The following is a 7,882-nucleotide window of genomic DNA, read 5'->3' on the forward strand; positions in this document are numbered from 1 at the left end:
AGAGCTAGTTGTTTAGACATTTTATAGTTTATTTGTTTCAAAAATTATAATAAAAATCTAATAAACTGAAATTGCAAGGCAGGCCTACTTACTTCTGTTCCAGAATGAAAAGATGTTAAATATCAAACATGGTGGTTTTCCCACAGAAGCATATATATTTTTTAAGATTTTATTTATTTATTTGACAGAGATCACAAGTAGGCAGAGAGGCAGGCAGAGAAGGGGGGGAAGCAGGCTTCCCGCTGAGCAGAGAGCCCAATGCGGGGCTTGATCCCAGGACCCTGAGATCATGACCTGAGCCAAAGGCAGAGGCTTTAACCCACTGAGCCAGCCAGGCACCCCCAGAAGCATATTTTTAAGGTAAAGCCATTTGGCCTACTTCCCTAGTGTGGTATATGTTTTGCATTATAAAAGTGAACATTTATCTCATCAAAGCTATTGCAGAAATGATCTTAGGTAATTTTACTCAAGAAAAGTTAGCTTGGCTCTTTTCCATAGCCATTCTGTTATTCTTTACAGCTAAACCTTGTTGGCCAGTTGGATGTGTGATTTAGCATGTCTGGACAGAAGTCCCTAGGATATCTGGTTTCATTTCTTGTATGGAATTGGTGGAGGCATTTCGTCAGCAGTTAACTTGGTCCTCTTTTCGTCACCCTCCTACCAAAGGGATTTTTTTTTTTTAAGATTTTATTTATTAGAGAGAGAGAGAGAGCGAGCGTGGGTGCGTGAGCATGAGAAGGGGGAGGGTCAGAGGGAGAAGCAGACTCCCTGCTGAGCAGGGAGCCCAATTCGGGACTGAATACCTGGGACTCCAGGATCATGACCCGAGCGGAAGGCAGTTGCTTAACCAACTGAGCCACCCAGGCACCCCAAAGTGATTTTTGAAGGAGGAATGTGATGTGTGGGGAAGGAGTGGGAAGGATAGAAGGTTAGTTTTATCCTTGATGTTAAGCTTTTAACTGCTTTCAAAAATTGAGACTTGATTCAGTCAAAGGAACAAAATTCTCTATGTGTTGGACTGTGGCTACTTTAGTATTCATTGTTTTGACTGAGGAACTAATTGCTTTGTGTAGTTCTAGACATACAGGATCCAGTTGTACTGAAATCCTGTTGATTTGATAATTCTAGCCTCCTCATCTGGTAGATGGCAACTGGAGTGGAAGTCTGAATTTACTGTAGCCAGCATTATAAAGTAACATCCACTTGGCCAAATACTTTAAAAAGGCCATCGTGGGGAAACCACCATATTGATTGGTAGAAAAATTTTGTTCTCTTACAAACTTTTAACTGTTGTGCCCTCAACAATGTATATGCCTGTGAAGGTAATTGAAAAGAAAATAATGCAAACACTAGCCATGCCAACTTCCTTAAGCTTGTAGTTCTACAATGTGCGGCTGCAGGTGTTTCCTGTTGATTAGTAAATAGCCTCCGCACAATTTCTGTTTAAAACTCCGCTGTTACTAAAAATGGGTGCTTTTGTAATTGCTACTTCTTGACTGTTCTTAGGGAAACAGAAGCAGTTCATTGATATGCCAGATAGATTGCAGTGGGAAGTTTCTTAATCTAAGCAATCGCAGTAGTCATTCATTATTCCATTTCATTAACAAGCCCCCTCTTCAGTAAGGTAATTTCTATTTTAAAACCGCAAGGCAGCTGGTAACTTAGGTAATGCAGATTTCCTAGCAGGAATCAGAGGAGAAAAAATCACTTTATTGGGGCTTGCAGGTCATGAATTTATAAGAGGAAAGAATGGGTAGGAAAATAATTTGTCAAGTTTAAAATGCTAATGTAGTTCGGCTCTGACAGGAGTGCTGGATTGACATCTGAGAAAATGGGTTCCTTTCTTTGTTATTAACTGATTTGTGTGGTAAGTTGCTGAATTGCCTCTGGCTCTGTAGTTTTCCCATCTGTAAAATGAAGAGAGGATTTCTAGTATAATTTCTCCTAACAGGCTACCACCGTTTTAGCAGCCAAGAGATGTGGATGATGGTAAAACAGCAGAGTAGATGAAAAGACCCACTTGGCCTAGTGAATATGTTAACTTTGCATGTTTTTCATCTTGGAAATAATCCAAAAGTACAAATATTTACATTTTATCACTTTAACACAGTTAAGAGCTGGAGATCACAGACATTTTACAGAATGAAACAATAACTTAGATTTTATTTGAAGGAAATGCTATAAAACATACAGGCTTCTAACTTGAAGACCATTTAAAAAATTTAAAGTATTTCTCCCAGACTGCAGAAAATTGTTTATTCTGGTATACAATGTGGAAAACACATACCTACTACCAATTTGGGGGCAAACTATTTTAGAGCTAATGTTTAACACTTTATAACTGCAGTGTTACTGGGTTCTGCTAGAATTGATTTGGAGCTTGGAGAAAACTGCAACAGTTAGAAAATACTTCTTTTCATAGTATTGAGAGGGGGAAAAATACCTTGGGGCCCCTGGGGGCTCACTTGTTAAGTGTCTGCCTTCGGTTCAGGTCATGATCCTGGGGTTCTGGGATCAAGGCCTGCATCGCCCGCATCAAGGCCCCCTTCTCCCTGTTCAGCAGGAAGCCTGCTTCTCCCTCTTCCATTCCCCCTGCTTGTTTTCCCTCTCTCATTGTCTTTCTGTCAAAATAAATCTTTAAAAAAAAAAAAAAAAAAACCAAACAAGAAAATCAATATAATCCCTTTTGAACATGGGAAATAGAACATTAATAGATTGCCAATTATGGTGTCTTCTCCAGCCAGCTTTTATACACAGCTTTGGCCTACCCTCAGTTTTGTACCATCTTTATCACACAATGTGCCGTCTTGTTCCTATATATGAAAAGTCCACCATTTCTACCTACCATTTACCCAGTATTTTTCTAAGGAAAAAGAAATTCGTATTTATCATACCACTGACTGACTTAATGAAAGCACAAGCTCTCCTCACCCTTCAAAGAAGGTTAAGAATTTTTATGATAACTACTTTCTCTGGAAACATCAGTGACCTAAAGGGTGGGGCAGGCCTATGAATGGTGAATATCAATTCTTGATGGATAACCACTGCATAGTGGTTTAGTAGTTAGAACAGGTGGGGAAAGGAAGGTAACCACTTATTTCCCTAGATTCCATTTATTTTTTGAATGATTTTTAATAGGTCACATGATTCAAAAATTGAAAATACCCTAAGAAACATGATGGTCTGACCCATGAATGAGTATCCACCCTTCCACCACCACTCTGGTCTTACAGGTAATCCTTGTATCACTTTCTATCACTATTTATTTTTCTAGTGTTTTCTTTATACAAAATACAAAAAGCAAATAGGAATATATATATACATATATATGTCTCACTTTCTTATGTAGAAAGCATACTGATTTGAATATGAATTTATCCAATTCCTCTGTCCTAGCGATCTTTCTATATCAGTGTATAGAGAGTTCCTCATTCTCCTTCATAGCAGCATGGTTCCCATGTCATTGTCTGTTTTTTCACTGTTCCAGATTCCTAACTGGTCCCTTGTTGATAGTTATTTGGTTTGTTAAAACCTTTTGCTTTTGTGACCAGTACTGCAGTGAATCATGTATGTGTGCAGCAATTCACAGAAGCTTATTTGTGTCAAAGGGTAAATGGGTTTGTACTTTGGCTAGGAATTGCCAAACTGCCCTTCACAGAGACTATGCCAGTTTTTATTTCTACCAGTTCCTGTTCCCTGTGTCTTGTCAGCAGAGTGTGTTGAGAGACTTCTGGATTTCTGCCCATCAAATAAAGTGGGAATGGTAATTATATACAATACAATTTTAAGCATGTGAAATTTAGCTTTTCTTACCCAGCCGAGGAGACAATATTACCTTAATTCTGGTGTTGGATCTCTACCAAATTAATGTGATTATAGGTAATTTCCTCCTTGTCCCTACCCCTTTTTCTTAAGTCACCCCCCCCACTTTGCCTTTTAGAAAGTATACATTGCTTCAGAAAGAAGCAGTACTCTTTTTGTTTTGTTTTGTTTTAAGATTTTTATTTACTTGACAGATCACAAGTAGGCAGAGAGGCAGGCAGAGAGAGAGGAGGAAGCAGACTCCCTGTGGAGCAGAGATCCCAGGACCCTGGAATCATGACCTCAGCTGAAGGCTGAGGCTTTAACCCACTGAGCCACCCAGGCGTCCCGCAGTACTCTGTCTTAAAAGTTATTATACCACTTGTTTTATATTATTGCTTTAGATGATAAATCCCTTATAGTTTCTTAGAGCAGAGAAATCCTCCTTGTAAGAGACTATTTTAATGCTTATATTTAACATAGGCATCTCTGGAAGTATTCTTGTACCCTTTGAGGTTATTATAGGGCCGAGCTGTTTTCTGGCTTTACAGTTTTAGGAACTTAGTGCGCTGATTGACTTAGACTCACAAGATTGATTCTGAAAACTGGAATGTCTGCTGATTTATTTACAATGGAGGATATCTTTAAAGGCACCAAAATATACCTTCTAGGTCACTTCCTTCACCTGTCAAAGTAAGAGGGAGATTGAATTTGGATCACCTTGTAGGATAGAATTCCAAATCACAGAGATTTAGGACCATGAGGTATAGAAGCTGAAACAGGTTAAGTAGAACTGGAATTAGATGTGAGGTTCCAAATCTCTTTCTGCCCATGCTGCACTGGTAAGTTCTAGTTCTTGTCCAGTCTCATACTTGGTTTCCTTAGACACAGTTTTCTCCTAAAATAGTGCTTTGAAAATAGGAGGGGCTTACTTGTTTAATTCATCCAAGAGACAGATTCATATGTACCGGGTACTTTTACTAAATGAGTAGTAATAGTGCTCACCATGGAACACCGTTGTAGTACACTATATACATTCAGTACTTCAGTTCTTACCACTGCCGTATGCTCTGAGTACTGCTCTTACTACCCTCATTTTACAGATGGGAAAACCAGGAAAAGTTAAGTAACTTTCCAGGGTCACTCAGAGGCCAAAGCTATGATTTGAACATCTGGCAGTCAGGCTTCGGAGTCTGGAGTTCTAGCTGTCATCTCTTCTGCGTCCCCCAGAGTGAAGCCATTTTTACCATAGTACATTTCATTTTTTTTTTTTTATCAGTCCCCTGATCATCTCGTGAGACTGTGCAGAAAAGCCTTTCATAAAGTTGATTTTTTATTTTTTAAAGATTTTATTTATTTATTTGACAGAGAGAGATCACAAGTAGGCAGAGAGGCAGGCAGAGAGAGAGAGGAAGGGAAGCAGGCTCCCCGCTGAGCAGAGAGCCCTATTCGGGGCTCGATCCCAGGACCCTGAGACCATGACCTGAGCCGAAGGTAGAGGCTTAACCCACTGAGCCACCCAGGCGCCCCTCATAAAGTTGATTTTTAAGGTTGAGGTTTTCTGATTACATAGGGGTGTTGTCCCAGACTTAACAGCCACATTTACCTTGAGGGGAGACCTAGGCTAATCTAAAAGGCTAGCAGGAGATACTTTGTGTTCCTTTGGCTCAGTTTAATTCAAGACAAAACACTTTTTGAACCTGGCCCCCAAATCTTGGGCTGTGCCTTGCAGGGCACTAATGTCAACAATGTTGCCAAGCCAATGGTGGTTTAGGAAGAATAGAAAAAGCAGTCTTCATTTGCTTTGAGGGCCAGCTAGTTTTGGTAAATTAAGTCAAGTTCAGGAAACCTGGGTGGTAGCTCTTTTTCTGCCCACAGTAAGTAGCTCAGAGAACTTGAACCTTCCAACCTGATTTCTTCCCTTAGGGCATGTGGACTAGGCCTAAACAACGCTTTCTGTGAAGATTAAACGGATCACATTTTGAAAACCATAAGATATATACCACTGGCAGCTAGCTACTGTCAGCTTTACCAGGACAAGCATCTTTCAGAAGTTGGATGGTTTTCTCTTTGTTTTTTATTAGAGCTTGTCTCCAAATGTGAGGACAGGAGCTGTCATTAATGTGGACTGCACTTAACCAGGGAGCAAAGCAAATTTAAAACTTTTAAAATTTGCAGTAAAATAATTACGAAGGGAACAACATATACCTTCATGTTCACATTCGGTTTTCAGGTTCTGGGAAGGCAGACCTGAAAGTCCGGGATCAAGGGCTAAGATTGGATTTCCAGCAGGGTTCCTAGCTGCCTTGCACAGAGGAGTAAAAGAATCTCCGTAGGCAAAAGACCTTGGTTCAATCTCTCTTTATACTCTTTGATGCTTGGGCAGGCCCATCTCTCAGAATTCGGGGGTGGGGGGAGGGATAAGGCTCAGCCAAAAAAAAAAAAAAAAAACCCCACAAAAAGCTGGCCTTACTAGGTGCCAGTTACTTTGTGTTGTAATAAAATGTTTCTTTGGGCTCCCTCAGAGTCTCCATTACTTACACCTCTGTGTTGCAAAAAGTCCCCTGAGAATGTGATGATTGTACCACATAACTTTATCATCCTCTTAATCACTGCTTTGGTCACTCAGCCAGTCCCTGATTTGGGCCATCCATCAGTCTTTGCTTCCTGTGCTTTTCAGAAACCTTGGTGTAACAGGCATATGGTCTAACTTTGAGGGAACATCTTAATAGGTATCTACAAATGTAGCAAACAAAACAAAACCCTCACACTGTTGAATCGTTACATGAGAGCCATAGTCCTTCAGAGCTGATATTTGCAACCTTCTTAATTATAGGAAGTAGACACAGAATGGGTAAAGTGATTTGACCAGGACTCTATCCTACAACCGAAAGGTTAGGTAGCTACTGTGGTGCATAGGAGAGACGGTGGGAGTAGCAGAGGTGGGAGGGGACTTGGTTAAATGGATTTGGCAAAAATAAGTCGGTGGTAGCGGCGGCCATGACTCTTCCCCTTTTTTCTGAAGCTCCTGTTTCCGAGACAAAGGCAATATAGCCTAATTTAGCATTTCCTGAAATTGTCAGATGCTAAGAATTGTCCAAGAGCACTTGGTATACAGACATTTCCAGGACCCTCCACTGGTATTTGCTAGGTCTACTACAAGATCTGGGAATACGTGTTCTACAATCACAGTGAGCGGTTCTTACAAATTAGGGTGTTCTGATAAAAAGAGTAGAATTCAGGATACCTTTTTGTGCGGTCCGGGGCTATCAGGTAGTATCCCACCGTAAACGACGGTCCTGTTAAAAACCCTGCCCTTGCAATGCAAAAGTAGCTCCTTTTCCTTACGTCTTTTTTTTTTTTTTTTTTTTTAAGATTAAAGAGTATACCAGAAGGAGAAGAGAGGGCGAGAGGAGGCTGTATTTATACAAATTTTTTTTAAAGATTTTATTTATTTATTTGACAGAGAGATCACAAGCAGATGAAGAGGCAGGCAGAGAGAGAGGGAAGCAGGCTCCCCGCTGAGCAGAGAGCCCGATTCGGGACTCGATCCCAGGACCCCGAGATCATGACCTGAGCTGAAGGCAGCGGCTTAACCCACTGAGCCACCCAGGCGCCCTTCCTTACGTCTTTTAACTGGCACATCCCTAACCTAGAGCTGGAGTGGCTTTCTCCGGTCCCGGCTAGGAGGGAGACACGCTCTACCCGAAGACCGCTGGTTGGGGGCCACGTCTCTGTCCGGCGTCCCTGTGGTGCTCCCGTGCCGCGCTCCCATTGGCTGGAAGTTTCCTCGCCAGTAGCCCCAGCGGCCCTTACTCGCCACGCCAGCCCATCTGGACTCCGACCGCCCAGGGGGCGGGGCGATGATGGGGCGGGGGCCCGAGGGCGGGGCGGGAGATGGGGCGGGGCCTCGCGGCGCTGCGGAAGTCCGGGCAGCCTATGGCGCGGGAGGGAGTCCCCGGCCGCGCCCCCACGAGGTTGGGCCGGGCCGGGGCCAATCCCGGGCGACTGGGCGGGCGAACGCGGGGCCTGGCCGGGCGGCCCGAGGGACTGGGGGTGGGGGACAATGGGCTAGTTCCTG

Source organism: Lontra canadensis, unplaced genomic scaffold (genome assembly GCF_010015895.1).
Source record: "Lontra canadensis isolate GAN:19392208 unplaced genomic scaffold, GSC_riverotter_1.0 scaffold34, whole genome shotgun sequence".
NCBI lineage: Eukaryota > Metazoa > Chordata > Mammalia > Carnivora > Mustelidae > Lontra > Lontra canadensis.